Source organism: Ptiloglossa arizonensis, chromosome 1 (genome assembly GCF_051014685.1).
Source record: "Ptiloglossa arizonensis isolate GNS036 chromosome 1, iyPtiAriz1_principal, whole genome shotgun sequence".
NCBI classification, from domain to species: domain Eukaryota; kingdom Metazoa; phylum Arthropoda; class Insecta; order Hymenoptera; family Colletidae; genus Ptiloglossa; species Ptiloglossa arizonensis.
In genome coordinates, this window is record NC_135048.1 from 18,218,456 (window position 1) to 18,241,933 (window position 23,478).

Sequence of the window (23,478 nt, forward strand, 5' to 3'; positions counted from 1 at the left end):
TCGATGGATCGACGACTGCGCGCGCAACGATAAATCTTCCCTCGGATAAAGATCTCCGCGCGAAGCGTCGAGGAAGACGCGCGTTCTTCGATCCGACCCGCGAATAGCGCTACAAAACGACTAAAAGGAGCCGAGGACGTGTTAATTTTTCACGAGCGAATTAAACGCGAGACAAAAACGATCCACTCGTCGAATCGAAGCGCGCGAAACTGTTTAGTTATTTAGTTTGTTCTTGTTTCACTTGCGACAACAACGACTGGGCGCGAAGAGCTTTTGGTTCGTGTGTACAATGGTATCATCGAAGAGTATTGTATAGTTATAATTGTAGAGAGTGAGGGAATTGACAAATTTTCTTTTGTTTGTAGAAGACAAGTTTTTCTTGTACAAATTTTTCTTGTGGAGGTGAGAATAATGTAGGGTAGATTTTAAGTGCAATTTTGTTTTGGAAGTAATGGTTGGTGTGGTTAAAGATGGCGTCCAAGATCGTTTCTGTAGGGAACAATTTTAACGAATAAAATTGAAAATTCTTTACCCGAAAAAAGTTCCATGTGGAGGTGAGAATAATGTAGGGTACATTGTAAGTGCAATTTTGTTTTGTAAGTAATGGTTGGTGTGGTAGAAAATGGCGTCCAAGATCGTTCTTATAAAGAATAATTTAAGGGAAAAATTGAATATTCTTTACCCGAAAAATATTCCATGTAGAGATGAGAATAATGTAGGGTAGATTGTAAGTGCAATTTTGTTTTGGAAGTAATGGTTGGTGTGATTAAAGATGGCGTCCAAGATCGTTTCTGTAGAGAACAATTTAAGGAGCAAAATTGAAAATTCTTAAAAATGGCGTCTAAGATCATTTCTGTAGAGAACAATTTAAGGAGCAAAATTGAAAAATTCTTCTTACTTAGAAAACTTACGTTTTGTAAGTAATGGTTGGTGTGGATAAAGATGGCGTCCAAGATTGTTTCTGTAGAGAATAATTTTAGGGGCAACATTGAAAATTCTTTACCCGAAAAATGTTCCATGTGACAATAAGAATAATGTAGTGTATATTGTTAGTACGATTTCGCTTTATAAACAATTACTACTGGTGGTAAAACATATTCTCAGTGGCCAACGTCGTTTCTATAGAGAAAAGTGTAAGAGACATACCGTATAATATATTCTACTAGAAAATAAAAAGAAGATGTTCGAAAATTATATATTTGATTTTCTATATTTTCTCTATTCTAATATTCTGAATAATCCACGAACGAACAGGATTGGCATTTGCAATGCTCGCAGATTTAAATGAACGTTCGGTTCTTTCCACAGTAAAACTGTAACACGTACAGACTACTCTACGAATACAAATTTCTTTTTCACGAACCGATGCATTATCAACGCAAAAAATAGATTTAAGTACGCTACAAAGATACGATCGCGAAAGAATAATACGAATATTAATCGGCCGCTCGGAACCAACTCACTCGTATCCAACAACAAAAGAAAAGCCATTAATATGCGCAAATTGCAATTCAAATCTCGTTGTAAAGCATATTATCCTCGATCGTGATGACTTTCGCCGTAGTATAAATAAGTACAAGATTGAAAACAACACGGCCGAGATAACGAATTCAATTGGAAACAAAAAGACTTTTATAACATTAACGAAGGATATCGGTATGCTGTATTAAAATCTAAATCATTTGTACATGTAAACAAAAAAAGAAGAGCAGTTACAAGAAAGATTTCCATCGAAACTGGTATAAGAGTCATAAAAAATTTTCAGGAAATAAACCCATTGATTTACAAAAAAAAAAGATGTAATTAACATCCATAGGTGTAGTTAATTTATACGACGCATCGTATACTTTTTCAATTTTTACAACCACGGTCTCACCTCTCTACAAATTTTTAAAAACAATCGATGAAAATTGTACTTTTCCAATTTTTGTCATTCCAGTCTCTCCTCTCTACAAATTTTTAAAATAATACTCTTTACAATTTTCAAAATTGATCCACTTATACTATATCGATTTTTACCACCCCTGTCTCTCCTCTCCACAAATTGTTAAAAACAATCGATGAAAATTGTACTTTTCCAATTTTTGTCATTCCAGTCTCTCCTCTCTACAAATTTTTAAAATAATACTCTCTACAATTTTCAAAATTGGCCCACTTATACTATATCGATTTTCACCACTCCTGTCTCTCCTCTCTACAAACTTAAAAATAATACTCTCTACAATTTTCAAAATTAACCCACTTATACTATGTCGATTTTTACCACCCGGGTCTCTCCTCTCGTAACTTTCCTCGCTCGTTTCCTTCTCGTTCGTTTCCCCCGTGCAATTCTATCCGCGGGTCGAGTAACTCATTTCTCGACTCGTCGAACGCGCCGTGAAAACTCGTCCCAGTCGTTACGTTTCCTCGTCGGTTTTCGAACACACGGGATACAGAGTTAAGGGACTCGGTTGACGAACTGCTCACGGACTTCTTCCCGTTTCTAAAGTTATCGCAGCCTCGACGAAAGCCGCGCAACACACGGTCCCGTGTACGTGTTCGACTCGAACGCCATCTACGGAAGCAAACTCGTCGGCGAGATTCGGAACCAACGCGCCGCGTGTACGGTCACTCGCTATTTCGTCGTTAATTGTGATTCACGACCGACAACCGTCGATCGATACGTGCCCGCGACAGCGAGACTCCTATAAACACCGTGGAAATTTAAATAACGATATATACGGGGAGAAAGTACGAAATGATTCCTATAGGATTGCCTTAATCGCGATTAAGTTTTGATCGATTCCTCGTACGCGTTCGTTCGATGTAGGCGAGCAGCGCGCCTGCGCAGTCGAACGTTGTGTTCTAAACGAAACCGGAAACGGACCGACGAATCGCTTTCGATCTCCATTCGGCGCAGATCGTCTCGGTGACGCGAACCAGTTTTTTTTTATACTGTATCATTCGTCGAATTGAAGTAAAATAAGACAAGAAAGTAAATAATTGAAACGAATGAAATAAAGACACTTTGGTGTACCAAAGAACGGAAAATGTGTGATAATAACGACGAATGAAAATTCGAATTCGTTTTCACGTCCGAGTCGATTGAAACGCGTTCAGGATCGTTTGTATCCACTTCGAACGATAGTTAATAAAACGATAACAAACGATTTAATATTAAACTAGCGCATAAGTAATTCGTTCGGTTACTTATTACGTTTGAATTTAGTGAACTTTCGTTTCGTTCCACTTTCAATAACTGTACTATTACAGACTTTCTAATACGAGTATACGAAAAATGGCCACCACGGGTTACACCGAAATGAATTAGGGACTGGTGAACGAACTTGGGGTTTGTATGGTACTATAGCGATTTAAAGCTTTCTCATTTGACGCGTAACACAATCGTGTCTGTATTATTCCGATGAATCAAGGACAAGGTGGTACAACGATTCGTAGAAACAATTTCGAAGAAACTGAACTCGGTTTAGAATGGCACTTGGATACAAATTTGGAGAGCAAACGCGAAGACGAAAAACTACCAGAAATTCGAACGATTATCCGTGTTGATAAATATGCGTGAAGCGTCGAAATAAAGTTCAGTGATTAACACTAGAAGATTTACCAACCAGTAAAAATTACGTTGCAAAAGCTTTTGTAAAGAAATTTACCTTAAATTCCTTAGCATTGTTTTTGAAGACGTTACGACCATTTTTTATTGAATACGTATAATCAATTTTACACATTTCTCTTTTATCATACCGATTGATTTTCCTAAGGTACGAGGTATACCTCAAGAAGGTATAATTACACGTTTAAAAAAAAAATTTAAACCTTTTTGGATATCGGTTGTGGCACACGTATTTACTAACATTTGAAACGTAGAAAATTATTTTCCCAAAGCAAGAATAATAAAAATTACACGAGGTATGTTCGGTTTAAAAAAAAGTATTGTAAACAAAGTGTTTTTTTGGTGCGCAAGATTCCGATCGTTCTTCCAATCTGAAACGGACAAACAAAATGGCATTTTGTTTTGTACGAATGTGGCCACGGTGTGAACCACCAAAAATAAAAAATCTCAATAAAGAAATGACGACACTTTGAAGTATAAATATTGTTCCTTTCGTTTCTTTTTTTTTTTTCAGTATATGGCGTGTTAACGCCTGCTAAAGTTCTGCGCAAATTTCAAGTCAATCGATAAAGTATAACGTATCGCGCACACCAATTCGAGAAACGAACTTTTGAGAAATAACGCGTTTATAGTTTTACTTAGCAGTCCACTGTAACTGTTGTGCTGTGTAAACGATGGTAACATTGTAAACATTTTCCAACGCTCATACAAATCCTCTTGTGGACGTGTTTCCAACCACGTATACTTATACTTAATTTTTATTGTATCGAGTTGTTCGGAAAATTATTTCGTTTTCCAAAATGGAGAATACACAATTTAATAAAATTTTTACACGCTCTAAAAAAATTGTGTTTCATTTTCACCAAAAAAAAAAAACGAAATGACTTTCTGAACAACCCTATATTTACAATATTTTATACAATTGTATGCAATATTTTATACAATTTTATACAATTTTATACAATTTTATACAATTTTATATAATCTTATACAATTTTATACAATTTTATACAATTTTATACAATTTTATATAATATTTTATACAATTTTATACAATATTTTATACAATTTTATACAATATTGTATACAATTTTATACAATATTTTTACAATATTCTTACAATATTCTTACAATATTCTTACAATATTCTTACAATATTCTTAAAATATTTTATACAATATTGTATACATTTTTACAATACTTTTACAATATTTTTACAATATTTTTACAATATTCTTACAATATTTTATACAATTTTATACAATATTGTATACAATATTTTATACAATATTGTATACAATATTTTTACAATTTTATACAATATTGTATACAATATTGTATACAATATTTTTACAATTTTATACAATATTGTATACAATATTTTTACAATATTTTTACAATTTTATACAATATTTTATACAGTAAAAAGAAATTGTCTCCAATTCCAGACAAAGTCCCATTAAAATACCGAAATCTGTCGTTAGTCCAAGATTAAAATGACTTTCTCGGAAATCGGCTCGATCCGTGGCCGCGGTCGGTTCGTTTCGATTCGCGTCTCGTGACGGACTACATACGCTTATTTCCATTGAAACGAGCTTCGGCGAAACTTATCCTTTCTCCGTTCGGCGCGTATACGGGATTTACGAATTTCTCGCGGATCTGGACGTGTGTGTCGAGCAGGAAACGTGGACGCGAGATGGACGCCCGGGCTCGGACTCTTCGACGAGAAAGTCGATCCTTCGTGGCTTATCTAAAATTAAATCGGCCACCGTGGTAAGGAAACACCGGGTAAATCGTAGCGGGGGATTGACGCGAGTGTAGGACAGGAAGAACGTCATGAGAGAAGAATGGCCGGCATCGTCCATGAGACAACATTCATTATATTCCCTCAACAATGGCCGATTATTACGATAAACCCTCCTCTTCCTACGTAACCGGCTTTTCCCCTTTTACTCGTCAAATTGGATTAGTTGGCGAGCTTCTGTACCTTCTCGGGTGTACGTTTTTCATTCGGGCACGAACCGAGGGGAAAATCGATTCGTTGGCTGCTAGCTATTCTCCCAACGTTGGAAAAGAAGGAATTTGAATATCTCGGGGCAAAATGTTTTGACGACGATACGTTCTTTATTTATTTATCGACGTACGGGCAATTGTTAAGTTTTGAATAATTTACCGACGGTTCGGCACTGTTCGTTTATTTTTATATTCTTAAGCAGATGGTCGCTCGATTCGCAACATGGAAGAAGCGAACTGCCGATTAAAATGTTCGGCAAGATAAACTAGCGCACATTTATTTACTTTATTTACGTAAATTGTAGGAATTGTGATGCAAGGATGTCGCGATTATAAATTCATTGATTTACAATGAAGAATTAACATAGTGCATAAATTAAAGGAAAAAGATTGCAAAAGATTGTTTAAGCGACACGTACATTGACTGAAAAATAGTGCTTAAATTAAAGAAAAAAGATTACAAAAGATTAAGTGACATATAACATTGACTGATAAATAGTGCTTAAATTAAAGAAAAATGATTACAAGAGATTGTTTAAGTGACATATAATATTGACTGAAAAATAATGCGGAAATTAAAAAAAAAAGATTAAGTGACACATAACATTAACTGAAAAATAGTGCTTAAAGAAATAAGATTACAAAAGATTGTTTAAGTAACATATCACATTAACTGAAAAATAATACGTAAATTAAAGAAAAAAGGTTACAAGAGATTGTTTAAGTGACACATAACATTAACTGAAAAATAGTGCTTAAAGAAATAAGATTATAAAAGATTGTGTAAGTGACATATAACATTAACTAAAAAATAGTGCGTAAATTAAAGAAATAAGATTACAAGAGATTGTTTAAGTGACACATAACATTGTCTGAAAAATAATGTGGCAATTAAAGAAAAAAGATTATAAAAGATTGTTTAAGTGACACATAAAATTGACTGAAAAATAATACGTAAATTAAAGAAAAAAGATTACAAAAGATTATTTAAGTGACACATAACATTAACTGAAACATAGTGCCTAAATTAAAGAAAAAAGATTACAAAAGATTGTTCAACTGACAAGGAAATTTAGCGAAAGATACATTGAAAAATTCGAGAGATACATAGTATTTATTAGCCGAAGTGCAAATACGAGTAATTGAATCGGAATTAAGGAAACGAGAAGTGCATTCTGTGGTATGAAAGTGCGTGTAAACCTGAAAGATTGAAGTTCGAGAAAATTGTGGTTCGTCGCGCGTAAACTCTGCCTCTTTCTCCCTCTTTTTCATTCTTTCGCTCCATCCCTCCCTCTCTCTCTCTCTCTCCTGGGTCCCATTGGGCCACTGGCTATATTTATACTCCTCGAGGCACGTGCCGGGCCCATCGACGCGTATCCCGTGAAAAAAACGCGGCAACCTCCGAGACGCGGTCGACTTTTAACCCATTCGACCTTCAGGTGTTTTCTTTTTCACGCGAATGAATTGACGCAACGATTTTTATCATTATTATTATTATTTATTTGTAAACGGGTCAAAGACCTTCCTATAAAATCTATACAAATGAAACTCAACTTGAACAAAGAAGGAATTGTACAACAACACGTTATACGAAAAGGAATAGAATTAATCGATTATCTTACGCAATTGTCTTTTAAAGTCAATTATCTTAGCAATTTTCTATGTAAAAATTCATAGAAAAATTCTATACGATTATAAGACTGTCAGAGTCGGTAATGATGCGATTGATTGGATTCTTTGAATCATTTGCAGATCTAGATTAATCTGTATAATAACCAACACTAGATCTCGGTACACGAGATGTAATTATTAATTTTCGACATTTTGCTTCGATTTTTAAGCGAGATGAGAATAATTATTACTTTATTTAGCATCCCACTACGTTGCGAGTAGGTGGTAAATTGTTTCGAATCTTACAAGAAGGATACGTGTAATTCGGAAAAAGAATAATTACACGTTAACAGATTTGTTAACGGATAGGGAATTTGTTAAATGGTTCAAAGTACCTTCGAAAAAGTTTATCGAACTCAGTTGCCGCCCCAGTTGCCCTCGCGATGCAATTTCAAAAACTCGTTGAAGTTCTTTCGCGACTAACGAAAAAATGTTCGTAATACGAATTCAGTGTTTCGTAATACGATGGTAACAATCGTGATACAGTTCACTCGATACGTGTAAATACGAACTACGATCTGACGTGATCCAAGATCGACGAGTCTGTCTCGTAACGCGTTTTATTAATTGATAAGTTAATAAGTAAATATTCATTTATACTTATACTTATATTTGTATAAGTATAGAATATTTAGTTTTAATAAGTGTGATACTTAAAATCTGCTACAGATTTTAAGTTATAATTATATATAATTATTTATTTATATTTATACTTATTAATAAATATAAATATAAAAATCGATTTTTCGAAGCGATACGGATCGAAATTGATTCGCTAAAAAATCGTCGACGAAAAATCGATACAAGAAACAATCACTTTGTAGAAAAAATCAATTTTTTGAAAAATCGATTAATTATGCACGCGATCGGATTGTCTCGGAGGAAAGAGAAAATTAAGTTTTCATTTTCGATCGAAAATGTTCGATTTTCAATGGAACATCATTCGATTCGATTTTTAATCGAATATTTGGTATTTGAAAAATCGATTCATTATGCACGCGATCGGATTGTTTCAGAGAAAAGAGTAAATTGAGTTTTCATTTTCGATCGAAAATATTCGATTTTCAATCGAACACCATTCGATTCGATTTTCAATTGAACATCATTCGATTCGATTTTCAATCGAATATTTTGTAATCAAATATTTCGAAAAATCGATTCCCGACAAAATTGACCAACAAAAGATCGACCTACGGTAAAAACACTAATCTCGTGAAAAATCCATTCGAGACGTTCCTCTCGTTATTACTATCATTATTACAAGTACAAAACCGTAACCTCGTGCCCCGACGAGTACCTCGTTTCGAGATTGCGTTCCTTCCGGACACGTAAACGATCCCGTCGGTTCGCGGAGAATCGAATATTCCGAACGTAATCGTGTATCGAGTGGAACGATCGCCGAAGGTCTCGGAACGAGACCCCCGATGGCTCGACGTTTCGAAATTTACGAGGTTCGTATCGAAATGGAAAATCATAGGGTGCGCGGCGCGTTTATCGCGCGAATGCGCCCAACATTTGCATACCGCTCGTAAAAAGTCGCGTGACCAACTGTCCGTTTCTCACCATCCGTTTCAGCTCCCCTCCCCACCACCGCCACTCCCCCCACCATCGCACATCAAGCCCGGTTGCTGTCGTTGGCCCGAAATAAGCGACGAGATTTCTATTTTTATTCACGCGTTTCGTCGAAAGTACGCGTCGGTTCGACCGCGCGGAAAAGCACCGCGTTCCACGCTGCACGGTTGTAATTTATTATGCATTAACTCGGCGATTGGTTCGCGGATAAGGCGATCGGTCTTGTCGGCTGACAGCACCGACGCGATCGTGGCCGGCTCGTGGTGAAAACAAAGGAAAATCGTTCCACGGGCCGGCGGCGGTCACCGCCGCTGCCTGCGTTACTCGTATCGAGCGCAAACATCTGCCACGTCGCGCGTATTTTTCATTAGTCGATCCCGGTAATTGACTCGTATTCGAAGAAATGAACGATAGGAGCGATTCGAATCGCGTTCGCCGCGGCGACGTTGACGTTTTAATTGTCATCGAGCCGTCGCATCGGGGTCCTCGTAAGTGTGCAACGCGTCTCGTTTCGACTACTCGCGAACGTTCAACGATTGCGATCTCGAATCGATTCTTTCCAACGATTATTTTTTACAACGATTTCTTGCGTCGATCGTTTACCCGCGAACCGATTTTCTCGACCCAAAATCGACCCGGAAAACGATTAGACGATCTTCAATCGATTTTACAAAAGATCGATTTTTTGTATTTGTATTGTTTTTTTTTTCACCAATTTTCTCAAGGGAAAATCGTCTTAAGAAACAAACACATCGTTTTCTCTTTTCCCGATGAAAATTTCATCGTACATATAATAGATTGTTTAATAAGTTATCGAACACCTTAGTAAATAAAATGAGTTAAACACTCCGATCTTGAATCGATTTTTCGAAGGATTATTTTTTACAACGATTTCTTGCATCGATCTCGTTTTCACCAATTTTCACCCGAAATTCGTTCTAGAAGCAACAAAGAGAAAGTAGTAGCAGTCTCCTACGGTTGCCACTGTAACACAGTCGTTGTTGGAGATGCTCTGCTACACAAGTATACCTGACACGTATCGAAATAGGTCGAAGAAAACGATAACGAGTACACGGTCGAGAACGAGAAATCATTTCTTAAATACGAGCCCTTTCGAGCGTCAAAAGATTGTTTTTATTCAACAATTCGACGAATAAACGGAACATAATTGTCCCGTGACAATTCGATCACGATGCAAGAGGGAACCATATCGAATCGCTTCTTTTTTTTTTACTTTCACCCTTCGTACCAAATACTTTTCTTTTCCCCGTTTGTTACTCCCGGTAACGAGAGTAAATTGTAAACAATTTCTCCGTCCCTCTCGATCTCGTTAACGAACAGAGAACCTCGCGAGAGCGTCGCGGAGTCGTCGAATTTTCTCGACTCGACGTTAAACGCGTTAATCGGTCGACACGGTTCGATTCGACTCGTCGAGGCCAGGGACTGGCCTCGTTGGAAACGCAATTACGCAACGAGAAGGCGAACGCGTCGGTCGACGGATGGCGGGTCCGTTTATTAACGAACTTACGGACCGACGAGTTCGACGCGAGGGTGGAGACTCCGAGGAGGAAGCTGTTATTGCCTCGCGCTCGTGCCACCGCGCGCGAGCAAATAGGCCGAAGCGTACCATATTGCGCGCGGAAACACGTGTATGTACCATACGCCGCTCGAAAGTCGAGATTTGGATGAAACGCGAGCCTACGCTCGGGAAACACCGATCTCGAAATCAATTTTTCGCAAAATCGATGTTTTCATAGCATGGTCGATCTTTCGTTGATCAATTTTGTTACCAATCGATTTTTTCGCCACAAAATCAAACCGATTTAGAAAACGAATACGTTGAGTTTTCTTTTTCCAATGAAAATTGAATCGTGTGCATAAATAAGACAAGCTAGACACGCCCATCTTTGACGGATTATTCTACATCGGGTATATCGTTTCGTTTATACTCTATTTTCTAGCAAATAAATTTTCTAACCTTCAATCCAGGCTCACTCGAAAAATCAATCTAGACAAGAATCGACATCCCTCGTTTATACTCGGTCCAACGAGAGGAGTCGTCGTATGTAAACAAACGCACGTGATCGACGTATTCGCAAAACCGAACTCTCGGCCTGCCTTCCTCCGTTGCATCGATTCCACGCGTAAACGTTTATTCTTCTCCGCAAACACGTCTAGCTCGTAACAAGCCCAACTACCCGAACACGATAACGCGAGATCGAATTTTTGCTATTAATCGAACAACTCGCGACATCGCGCGACGTAAAAAGCGAACGAAACGTACGTGGCGACCTCTGTACCAACTTACGAGCGGTGTCCAGTGTCGTCGTTCGAGGTTAACGCGATCGAAGCTTCAAACGGTCTTGAAAAAATCTGGACGAAAAGCCTCGGTGATTTACGTGAATGCGCGAGTTTTCGTTCGAGAGGAAAGAGTGTACACCGAAAGCAGCCGTGGTGTTTTTTTCGTTCTCGGTGGTCCGCGAAATCTACCCCTCGATTTCCCCCGACGCTTTATCAGAATTCCGTGCACCGCCGACGGTGCTACGAGCGATAGGTTAACGACGTCGCGCGGACCCGTCGCTGCACACGCACGCGAAACACGGGTTGCGTGATCCACGTGGCCGCCGGCTGCGTCGCATCGCGAGTCAAAGCGAGAGAGAGAACGGGACCGAGAACGGGAGAAAGAGAGAAGAGAGCATCGGCGTGCGCGTGAGAGAGAGAGAGAGAGAAAGAGTGGGGAGGAGGAAACGCAACGGCGCACGAAGCATCGGCGTGTTGGCCCGTTAGAAAAACACGACGCGACCGTAAGGGTGACTCGCCGGGAAGGCAAGGGGGGTGGTGGTAATGGTGGTGCGGGCTCGAAAAGGGCATTCACCTCGATCTACTCCTGCGCGCCGTTTCTTTTCAGCGCGTTTACGCGGATACAGGTCGTTTCGTAAACCCGCGATACGTGTGCCCGCGGAACGAGAAAAACACGTTTTTTCGTAACCTTATTGGACCGTGGAGTAGTCGCGTCTCGGTTCGTGTCGGTGTCGCGGTACCGCGAACGCGAGAGAGACTTCGGCCCGACTCGACTCGACTCGACTCGACGCGAACCGAGTCCCGCGACCCGGCGTTCGTTTTTCAAGCATCGAGAGTTTCGATCGCCGCGCTTTATTTTCCGCTCGATGTTCCGCGTTACGGTTCGTTCTCACCGGCGGTCGACCGAGTCAACGGCCAGGCTCCGTGGAAAAAATGACGAACGTTCCGCGGTTCTACGTGTTCGATGAAAGACGTTGGAAAATTTCCGAGCATCCTCGATCCCTCCCGGCAATTACCACGGGAATCGGGCATCCGGAATTTCCGGCCCGAATCGAACGATTTTGGATCGAATCACGGGAGAAGAAAGATCGACCCGCGTCGACTCCTGAAAAGCGTACGCGTAATGGCAAGGGGGGGGGGGGAAACGTGTAGCGAGCACGAGCAATGAAAAAAAAGAACCGATAAGCGGGGGAAAAAACGCGAGAAGAAACCGTCCGTGTGGAAAACCGTGAGAACGTACGTCCCGCGCAGAAAAAAGGAAACGAGTAGTTCGATCACGTACAGAGTTTTTTTTTGTTTTTTTTTAAGGATGACTCGAGGACACGTAACGATAGATTGCGTAACATTTTCTCGTATTTTTGCTGGTTCTCCATTGGCGTAAGCATCGGGAGTACAACGATCGAGGTATACGCGGGTCTTTCGTTAAATAATGGAATATTACACGTGGCAAGCTTTTCGCCGAAGATGATTCGAGGACCAGTAGACGTAAATACAAATTGTACATTTTTTCGTGTTTCTGCAAATTTTCCATTGGCGTAAGCATCGACCTCGTACACAGTCCCTTTGTTAAATGATGAAAAAACTTACTTTTGTTTACGTAGCTTCTTTCGACAACTCGAGGACACATTGGCGTAAGCATTAAACTTCTACACAGCCCCTTTGTTAAACGACGAAAAAACTTACTTTTACTTACGTAGCTTCTTTCAATGACTCGAGGACCCATTGGCGTAACTACAAATTATACATTTTTCCATATTTCTGTAAATTTTCCATTGGCGTAGACATCGAGCTTGTACACAGCCCCTTTGCTAAACGACGAAAAAACTTACTTTTACTTACGTAGCTTCTTTCGACGACTCGAAGACCCATTGGCGTAACTACAAATCGTACATTTTTCCATATTTCTGTAAATTTTCCATTGGCGTAGACATCGAGCTCATACACAGCCCCTTTGTTAAACTAAAAAACTTACTTTTACTTACGTAGCTTCTTCCGACGACTCGAGGACCCATTGACTTAACCACGAATCGTAACGCATTTCTCCGCGCTTCCGCAAAGTTTCCATTGGCGTGAACATCGGAACCACGGCGATCGAGGCGTAGACTGTCCTCTCCTTAAATAATGCAACGTGCTTTCGCGAGTACACGTCCCGCGAGACGAGCCTCGAGCGCCAATGAAAACCGAGCTTTACTCGAGCACGACCCGAGCGTCTTACCATCCACGCGGAACAACACCTCATCCCCCGTGGTATTTTCCCCTCGACTCGTGTTCTTTTTTTTTTTTCTCTCGACTACGACCGAAGGAGGCATACCTCGCGCGATTCGAACGCGAATCGATTCCCGTTGACCGACTTGCACCCTCTTTCCCCGTCACGGGCGATACGCGAACCCCGTCTCACGATCTTTATCCCGAGAGCTCCCGGGGGTTCCCAATTTGGGTAGCGGTTGGCGCGCGGTTTCGAGCGATCTCGGAGCTCTTCAGAATTTTACCTACCGTGTCAGGTATGCGGTAGCACGTGCCCGTGACGTACACCTACAGCCCCTATCCTCTGCGCGTATAATGTTATCGGTCGGTCGACGTTGCACACCCACGTATCGTCCTACAGCCCGTATCGGCTACCTGCTCGACTCCAACCGTCCGTACAGGCGGTAGAAAAAGTTATTCGTTGGCTGTGTCGAAAAATTCACGCCCGATACCCACCGCCCACGCACGAGACCCTATTTTCGACTCTCTAGCTCGTTTCCTTCCGGGATCGAAGTCGCTGTACTTTTCTCCGTTCGTTTTTATCAACGATCCGGTTCTCAATTTCTTCGATAACTACTCGTTACGTGTACGCGAAGTTTCGACGAGTTTGAACACCGAGGGGCTCGGTAGCTCGCAAAATAGTCGCGCGCACCGAGGTGAAATCGCATGCACGCGGGCTAAGATATCGTCGGGTGTCCGAGGGGTGGGCGACAAAGGATAGCGTAGCCGGAGAAGGGCGGAACGGGCGCAAGAGGGGGGTGGGAGCTGTGCTACCTGTAATATTGATCCGTGCAACCTCCTAGCGGCAGTGCCGGCACGTGTTAGAGGGATGTTTCATAACTGTCGCCCGAGCGGCGAAATGAAAACATCGCCGCTTTTCGTCGGCTCGGCATCACAGCGGAGCGGTTCGTAGATAGCCCAGCCACGAGAGACCCGACTCGACTCGACTCGACTCGACTCGACTCGATTGGACTCGACTTGACTCGACTTGACTCGACTCGACTCGACTCGAACCGACCCGACTCGACCCGGCGCCCGTACTCTTTTCCTTCCTCCCTTCTTCCCCTGGTTTTTTCCTTTCCCTTTTTTTTTCGGTGCAACCCAACGAGGGACAGACCGCCGGGCGGTAGAGGAGAGGCAAACGCGAACCAACCACCGTATCCCTTGGTCGAGCTACGATCAATCCCGAAAGGGACAAATCCTGGCAACGGTGTCGCGTCGAAAATGCCCGTGCCACCGAAAACGTGTTCACGGTTTTCGTTTATACGAGCCCCGTGCAAGTTGGAGTAGATTCGTATATTATTTTTTCACCTAAATAAATTCAAATTGACGATTTCGATAATGACGAAGAAGATTTCTAACAGAATCTAAAAGTGACCAGTATTTTCGTTTCTACGAGACCCGTGTAAGGTGGTATGGCTTTATATAGTACTTTTCCAGCTAAAAAAAATCGAATTGACGATTTCGATTGTAGAGGAAACAATAATAACGTGCAAAGTGGTATAGCTTCATATAGTACTTTTCCACCTAAAAAAAAGTCAAATTGATGATTTTGATAAGAATGAAGATTTTTACCGAAATCTGAAAATGACCACGATTTTCATTCCTACAAACCCCGTGCAAGATGGTATGGCTTTATATAGTACTTTTCCACCTAAAAATAAGTCAAATTGACGATTTCGATTATAACGGAGACGATAATAACCTTGCAAGCTGATGTAGCTTCGTATATTATTTTTTCACCTAAAAAAATTCAAATTGACGATTTCGATAATAACGAAAAAGATTTCTATCGGAATCTAAAAGAGGCCACAATTTTCGTTTGTACGAGCTCCGTTCAAACTGGTACAACTTCGTGTATTACTTTCCAGAGGGACTCGTTCGTTGCGGAACAACCGAATTTTTTATTTTCCATTCGAAAGAAATCCAAGTTAACAATTTCGATAATAACGGAGATTTCTACGACCGAATTGAACGTTCGAAGAAACTCTCTGCCATCGAAAGCATCCATGGTTTTCGTTCTTACGGTCCCCGTGCAAGCTGGTACATCTTCGTGTATTAGTTTTCCGTAATGGCCGACTTTTTCTTTTCTTGTCGCTTGAAAAGATAACGAACAAGATTTCTACCGACTCGGAACGGTCGAGAGAGTCTCTGGCATCGAAAGTGTCCACGATTTTCCTTCCTACGAACCCTGCGTAAGCTAATAGGGGAGATAGGGAGATAGTAACAATTTATCTCGGTACGATTACGACGAAACTGTTACACTTGTAACAAAAATTGTTTTACCAGCGATCTTACGTAAGTAGATAACGATTCGTCTCGACGTTATTTCTCTTTTCGACCAGTAATATTAAATCATCGATAAACAACGAAAAACGATTAAAAATGTTACAATCGTCCGTTACCTCTGGTAAGGTAACACAAATAAAGGGTGAATAATAACATAATTTACAAATAGAATTTTGTTTTCAACAAAATCAAAAAAAAAGAATTGGAAGCAACTAAATGTAATTGAAATTCTCCGAAAAATTTCAAGGTTTTTTAATTAATTATAGATCGTCCGGTTTCGCAATTATGACGAACGTATAAGTCGTATTGCTCAATGGGTTCTTCGTGTGCCCAATTCTTACACTCCACGCATCGTACCCCGACCTTTCTACCACGAACAACAGAGACGATTTCTACGACCGATTTCGAACGGTCGAAACAATCCTCAGGATCCTACGATCTCTGAGCAAGCTGGTACAACTTTGCGTATTATTTCCCCGAGAAACTAATTCGTCACGAAGTGAGCCGAATTTTTAATAAATCGACAGTTTCCACCGCGAACAACAGAGACGATTTCGAACGTTGGAAATAATCCTCAGGATCCTACAATCTCTGAGCAAGCTGGTACAACTTCGCGTATTATTTCCCCGAGAAGCTAATTCGTCACGGAGTAGCTAAATTTTTGTATCTCCAACACCTGGAGATCCGAGTTGACAATCTGTTCTCTCTACCGCGGATAACAGGAACGATTTCTATCTGCATAGCGGTAACGATAAAGCGCGGCGCGATTCTCCGCGAGTTCGTGGAAAGATTAACCACTCGGCGCGTACAATTTCGTAGAAACGGTTCGTCGATTTATATACACGTTTACGCAGCGCGCGACGACGCCAGGGGCGGAGGTTTTCTCGCTCGTATCTCGTAATAAGGTTTAATAACGACCGTAAATGCATCCGTGCACCGAGACAGTGTACGCGTGATAAAACGCGGTAATAACGGAGCGTGCATCGTTTTCGTGACGATCCCACCGAAGGGAATACTTTTCCTCGTAGAAGCAACGATTTCGAGAACGTTTCCCTAAAAATATCACCTAACCTTTGACTCGGCTCGCGATTGGTACACCGTTCGAGAATGAACGCAGACGCGGTCGCGATAACGATTGATGCATCGACTCTGACCGCGATAAGATTAATCCGTAGCGCAGGTTGCTCGAGTTAGGTTTTCCTCGTTGAATCCACGCGCGGCGGCCCCGCTTTGAACGCTCGAGACGAGAAAATGGTTTCGCAATACTACGCGCGCCGGCGCTGTGGAAACGATGGCGGCGATTCCCCATACCCGGCAGTCTCGACACGGTTTAAACGAATTGCCATAAATTATTCAAATTTCCGAGAAATCTTTACGACGCATCTTAATGTCACGCGCGCGATTCGAGGTCGCGCGTTCTCGCGCTCGGGTACGCGTTACCGTAGACGAGCATCTCCTCTTTCGACGATTACGACTCACTCGGATCGTTGTTTTCGGCGACGCTTTGCCTCGTAGATGTTGAAACGGAGACACGAACTCGTTTCGTACACGTAACGGCCACGCGTGGGTCCCTTCGGACCCGGAGAGACTTTCACACAGTTCAAAGGTGGTGAAATTTTTCTTGGAATTTAAGAGGAGTAACTTAAAATAATGTAACCTAGGTTCGAAGTATTCGCGTGAGTAAGGTCGAGTTACGGGTCCGTTTGGACCCACGCGTTGAGCATCTCATTTTTCGACGATTACGACTCACTCGGATCGTAGTTTTCGGCGATCTTTGCCTCGTTTTGGGAACGATCGCTGCCTCGAAGATGTTGAAACGGAGACACAAACTCGTTTCGTACACGTAACGGCCACGCGTGGGTCCCTTCGGACCCGGTGAGACTTTCACATAGCTCAAAGGTGGTGAAATTTTTCTTGGAAATTAAGACAAGTAACTTAAAATAATGTAACCTAGATTCGAAGTATTCGTGTGAGTAAGGTTCGAGTTATGGGTCCGTTTAGACCCACGCGTTGAGCATCTCATTTTTCGACGATTACGAATCACTTGGATCGTAGTTTTCGGTGATCTTTGCCTAGTTTGGGGAACGATCGCTGCCTCGAAAATGTTGAAACGAAGACACAAACTCGTCTGATACTCGTAGGGACCACGCGTGGGTCTTTTCAGACCCGGAGAGTCTTTTACACAGTAAAAGACCATCACATATTAAATAGTAATCAATAATCAAAACAAAAGGCGAAGTAAGCATATCTAACTCCGTCGCTTTGTGACGTGTTTCAATGTTATCTCTATCATCGATTAGCTCGTGAAAGGCCAAGCTGTAATTAACCATAATCGGAAATCGTGTAGCAAAGTTTCGTAGAACTTTCGTACAACAATTTCCCAACAGTGAATTCTTTCACGGTATCGCATAAGTTTTTTCTTTTATGTCTTCTCTCGAGCAATTCATCCTCCGAGTACGGAAAAACGCGGATCTGTTTTGCGTTTAGAACAGGGTCTGAACTGACCCGACGTTCGTCGTTCATCGAAAAGACAAGAAGTGCATTGTTTGCGAAATTTCCTCGACGAGAGGTTACTCGTCAAAGTAACTCGACGAATCTACGAGCGTGAAAGACACTTATCGAGTATACTCTCGGAGAGGTTTTATTTCACGGGTTCGTCCTCGAGAGTGGCGATCCAGTCTCGATTCCATCGAGAGAGGAAACAGTTGCACCGGACAGAGTTGGATAGTCGTTCGTCGAACGTGTCTTCCGCGTGGACGTGCACGATTAACCGTCGCGGAATTTCTTTTATCGGTGCGATATTTCTCCTCTCTCGTTCTCCGCGTGCGCGCTACCGGTGAACAATATCGCCCGTGCGAACAAACGGGCGAATAATTAGCACGGAAATAAATGGACGGTGACGCAGACGCTTCCCTCGGCGCGTCCAAAGCCGTTTCGATTAGTCCGCGGCGTGTGTAACGTGAAACGACGCGGATGAGCACGAGCTATGCAAAAGGAGGCGACGCTGACGCAGGAGGCGGCGGGTGAGTCACGCACCGGGTGGGCGGGGCACGGTGCGCGGGGAAAGTGTTAAATAATTTTGGCCGAAAGGTTCGTCGTCCCACGGAAGCCCGAGCACGAGCACGAGCACGAATTACGAGTTCCCTCCCCGCAATAAGGGCGCGATTATCCGTGTAGATTATTCCGCGTCTAGCCCGCTCCCCCCCACCACCACCACCGCTACCACCATCCCTTCGCCCCTCCCCTTTCGTCGATACGGAACCCCTCGCGTTCGCGTTTCGTGCCTCGAGTTTATTCCCAGTGTGCCCGCGATCGCGGATGCACCGACTTATTCGGTTCGACTCAGCGCGGGGAAGGTCGAGGGGAGGGGAGAACCTGTCGAATCGCGATCAAGTCTCGCGGTGCTTCCCCTTAAGAGGAGAGGGAACGCTGCCAGACCTTCGCGACCAAAACCTACCGGCCGACGATATTCCTAGCGGGGTTAATGGCTAATTTTGAATTCGATTTGAAGGAAAATTATTGCATTAGCAACTGTTAGTCAATTATGGTTTATAATAATAATAATAATAATTTTAAGTGGCCCTTTCCTCTCTCTGTCTCTTGACGTCTCTCGCCTCTCTCGACTTCTCTCTCTCTCTGTTCCTCGATGTCTCTCTTCTCACTCGATCTCTGTCTCTCCGTCAGTCGACTCCTCTTTTCTCTATCTTTTCTTCTCTCTCTTCTCTTCTCTCTCTTTTCTTCTCTCTCTTTTCTTCTCTCTCTTCTCTTCTCTCTCTTCTTTTCTCTCTCTTCTCTTCTCTTCTCTCTCTTCTCTTCTCTTCTCTCTCTTGTCTTGTCTCTCTTCTATCTCTTCTCTCGTCTCTCTTCTCTCGTCTCTCGTCTCTCCTCTCTTCTCTCTCCTCTCTTGTCTCTCCCTTCCCTTTTCCCTCTCGACCTCTCTCTGTCCCTCTCTCCCCCTCTCACTCGACCCGACGAATTTCACCCTCGACGAGTAATAGAATCGCGCGGCAGACCATGCCACGAGAAACACGAAGGAAGAAAGAAACGTTCGAAGCGACCTAACCCGAGGGTGGAACGATACCCTATTGTAACGTCGATACGTTTCGAGCGGATTCTCCCTTGGCCGGAAAAAGACGAACTCCGTCCCCTCCCCCCACCCCCCACCCATTCGTCTGAAAGCGGTCGCGGTTGCATCCCCGTCGAAAGTCGTTTTCAGGGGACGACGAAAGGGATTGCAGGAAAATCCGGGTTACCGTTTCGAGAGCCCGTCGTTATCGGTATAGACGCACCGTCTCGAATCGGGGAATCCCCTTCTGGATCGTGACCGAAGGGACGCCAGATATATCGTGGGATTCGCTGATACACGATCGTTCGAATTTCTCGAGCCCCGATCGGGATCGAAACGTTCGTAAAAAGGATCTCTCGTCGATTCCCCCTTTGCGAAACGAGGTCCGTGGAACGCGCTAGAAAATGCAAAAAAGTTAGGTTAGCTCTTACGACAGAGAAACGTCGCGAGAATAAGACGCGTAAGAGACAGTAGCGAACGAAACACAGGCCAATAAACGAACGAGCGTCAAGAACGTCGGATTTTACCGCATGAGAATTCTCCATTGTCCCCCTGTTACCAACGTCCATCCGGTCGGATTGCCGTGTTCGGCCGACAAAAGAAGCGCGGGCGCGCGTTAACGCCGAAGAACGATACATTCCTGCGTTAACGAACCTGGATGTCGCGTAATTGGATCGAGAAAGCGAGTTCTATCTCGGATCGGTATGCGAGCACGCAAGTTTACATCGATGAACCTCGTAATAACGATTGTGTCCTACGTTAACGTTCACCGAATCTCTTCCCGTGGCGATCGCGATTCGACGACGACGTTCAGGGTTGCCAATTGTTCCCGGAGATCTTATCCGCATTTGTTCTCCGTGGATCTGAGTGTTACACGACGTTGGAAAATTATTTAACCGAGGTAAAATATACTTGCAAAAGCGACGAATGAGAAATAACAACAAGAAACGATATACGACGTTGGAAAATTGTTTTATCGAGGTGAAATATACTTGCAAAAGCGACGAACGAGAAATAACAGCAAGAAACGATATACGACGTTGGAAAATTGTTTTATCGAGGTAAAATATACTTGCAAAAGCGACGAACGAGACATAACAGCAAGAAACGATATACGATGTTGGAGAATTATTTTATCGAGGTGAAATATACTTGCAAAAGCGACAAACGAGAAACAACAGTTAGAAACGATGATCTACGACGTAACCGCCTGTTGTTCGCCCCCATCATTGGGGGGAATTCCCCGTGACACATTCGGAAGCTCGACGACCGAGCGATGTAACCCGATTCGAACTCGAATATCGACGAGACAACACTAACGCAACGATCGAACTTTTTTTCTGTCGTTTAAATAAAACTCTTACCAACCTGGTCTTGAAAGTCTTTCTGGTCGATATGAAACCAAACGCGATTGAATTTGGATACTGTTTACCTTATCTGATAATCGATACGAGACAGTTATCGTTGTTTGAGTACGTAAGTAAAATTCAAAATTGTAACATTTCGATCGGAAAATTCAATGGTAGAAGTTTAAAAGGAAGGAAATCTGAAAAAGTTTCACCGTTGTGTTAATTTGCCGAGTTTCTTTTTTTCTCGTTTTAACTTCGGGACATTTTTCTCTTTCGCTTGTTCTTTTCCATGTTCGGTTCAAACATAGACAAACCTCGAAGAAGTATTCTTTTCCACGTTCGGTACAAACAAAGGCAAACCTCGAAGAAGTATTCTTTTCCACGTTCGGTACAAACAAAGGCAAACCTCAAAAAAGTATTCTTTTCCACGTTCGGTACAAACAAAGGCAAACCTCGAAAAACTATGCTTTTTCACGTTCGGTACAAACAAAGGCAAACCTCAAAGAAGTATTCTTTTCCACGTTCGGTACAAACATAAGCAAACCTCGAAGAATGGTTCTTGTCCACATTCGGTACAAACAAAGGCAAACCTCAAAAAACTATTCTTTTCCACGTTCGGTACAAACAAAGGCAAACCTCAAAGAAGTATTCTTTTCCACGTTCGGTACAAACATAAGCAAACCTCGAAGAATGGTTCTTGCCCACATTCGGTACAAACAAAGGCAAACCTTAAAAAACTATTCTTTTCCACGTTCGGTACAAACAAAGGCAAACCTCGAAAAACTATTCTTTTCCACGTTCGGTACAAACAAACGCAAACCTCGAAGAACAACTCTAGTCCAAAAATCAACACTCTCGGTTAAGTGCTCGACATGGGTCCCGATTTTCGTGCAATCGTCCAACTCTTACCGTAAAGTTGCACAAGGTTTGCGCGAGCGTGCACGGAGCTGCCCTAGGTGAGCTTCGAATCGATACACAGCCAAGGGAGGAGACAGCCACGGGGAGAGAAGCGAGCAAAGACACCAGGATTAAGAGTTTCGAACGGTCCCTTGTTTCTAGCAAGCTCTGCCAGACTTTACTAGTCCCTCCTGGGTCGCATACACGCGAAATTGAAACCGAGGCGGAGGCGAACTCGAGCGAAGGAAATCGAGAACGGATGGAACTCACCCCCGGTGAGGGTAGTTTTTCGCTGGAAAGTTGCGAATAAAGTTGAAAAAAATTATTACACTCGTCCCTAACGAGTTGGTATCGGGAAACGAATTAAACTCGAACGAACAACACCGTACAAATGCAACGCTTTAGGCGAGAAACGCGTCGCACCCGTAACTTTTGCACAGGACGAACCGGAAATCGTGCTACGTCCACGAGGAGTGGGATTCCACGCGAGAATAGACCAAAATAATTGTCCACGTTTTCTACCGTTCGGTACAAGTTTGTCCATTGTCTTTGTTCGTTATATGTCGATCTCTAAACTTTACGCAAACATAAAGTTTGCAGAGTAATGGATTGCTCGATTTGTCGTTCGATAAGAAATGACACTATCAAGTTTTATTTTTCTGAAGATGGTACTATTGTTCGATGAACGTGTGTGTAGAGTTTGTTACATTTTATTATTATATTTACAGTTTCGTGTAGATCTGTCGACTCGTTCGTATATTTACAGTTGTTCAAACATTGAAGTGTCGTAGTATTTTTTTACAATGGAAAAGTGACAAAACTTATTAAACAACCTAGAATATACAAAATATGGTAAATTGCAAGAGAAAAATTGTCGAAGAATTCGATAAATGTAAAATCGATTACACTCTTACGTTATTAAATAGAGCAGAGTTAACAATCGGTAGAAACACTTTGCATCGCTTCGACCATAGACCATGGTGTTTATAAACACCGGTTTATAAACACCGGTCTGATTCAATCGGTCGTGTAATTATTCGTGAACAAAGACGAGAAAATATTTCACAATGTTCTCTTTTTTTTTATTCTCTCGCGTAGAATCTCACCCTACTCGCCCTGAGTACCAAGATCTCCGCTCCACTTCGTACGAACGAAAAATAAACCGCGTGCGAGTTCAGAGGTTAACGGGGGAAGAAATCGTGAGAGGGAATTGAAAAAAGAGAGAGAAAAAAAAAGGGCACCGGGAGGGGGGAAAAAAAAAAGAAAAGTAAAAACGATCGTGGAACGTGGAGAAACAAAAGAAACGGAAACGCGATTCTTTGTTTGAGCGGGACCAATGTTTATCGAACATTCGAGAACGAACCGCTGCACCTAGGTTACACCGAGATTTGTATATCCGAACCTGTGTACACACACTTTTCGACCGTATTGCGTGTCGTTGGGGAAGAAACTATTGTAAAAGTTCA

General features: G+C 42.3%; 1 protein-coding gene and 1 long non-coding RNA gene across 2 annotated transcripts in view; both read left to right on the top strand.

The window, feature by feature from the left end:
* Positions 1–23,478, top strand: part of Orb2 (cytoplasmic polyadenylation element-binding protein orb2) — a 183,531-nt gene that overhangs the window by 146,831 nt on the left and 13,222 nt on the right. The window lies entirely within an intron of this gene.
* LOC143145834 (uncharacterized) lies at positions 19,924–22,545 on the top strand. Its single transcript, XR_012991776.1, has 2 exons — positions 19,924–20,827; positions 21,608–22,545. It is a non-coding gene; the product is annotated as an uncharacterized LOC143145834 (long non-coding RNA).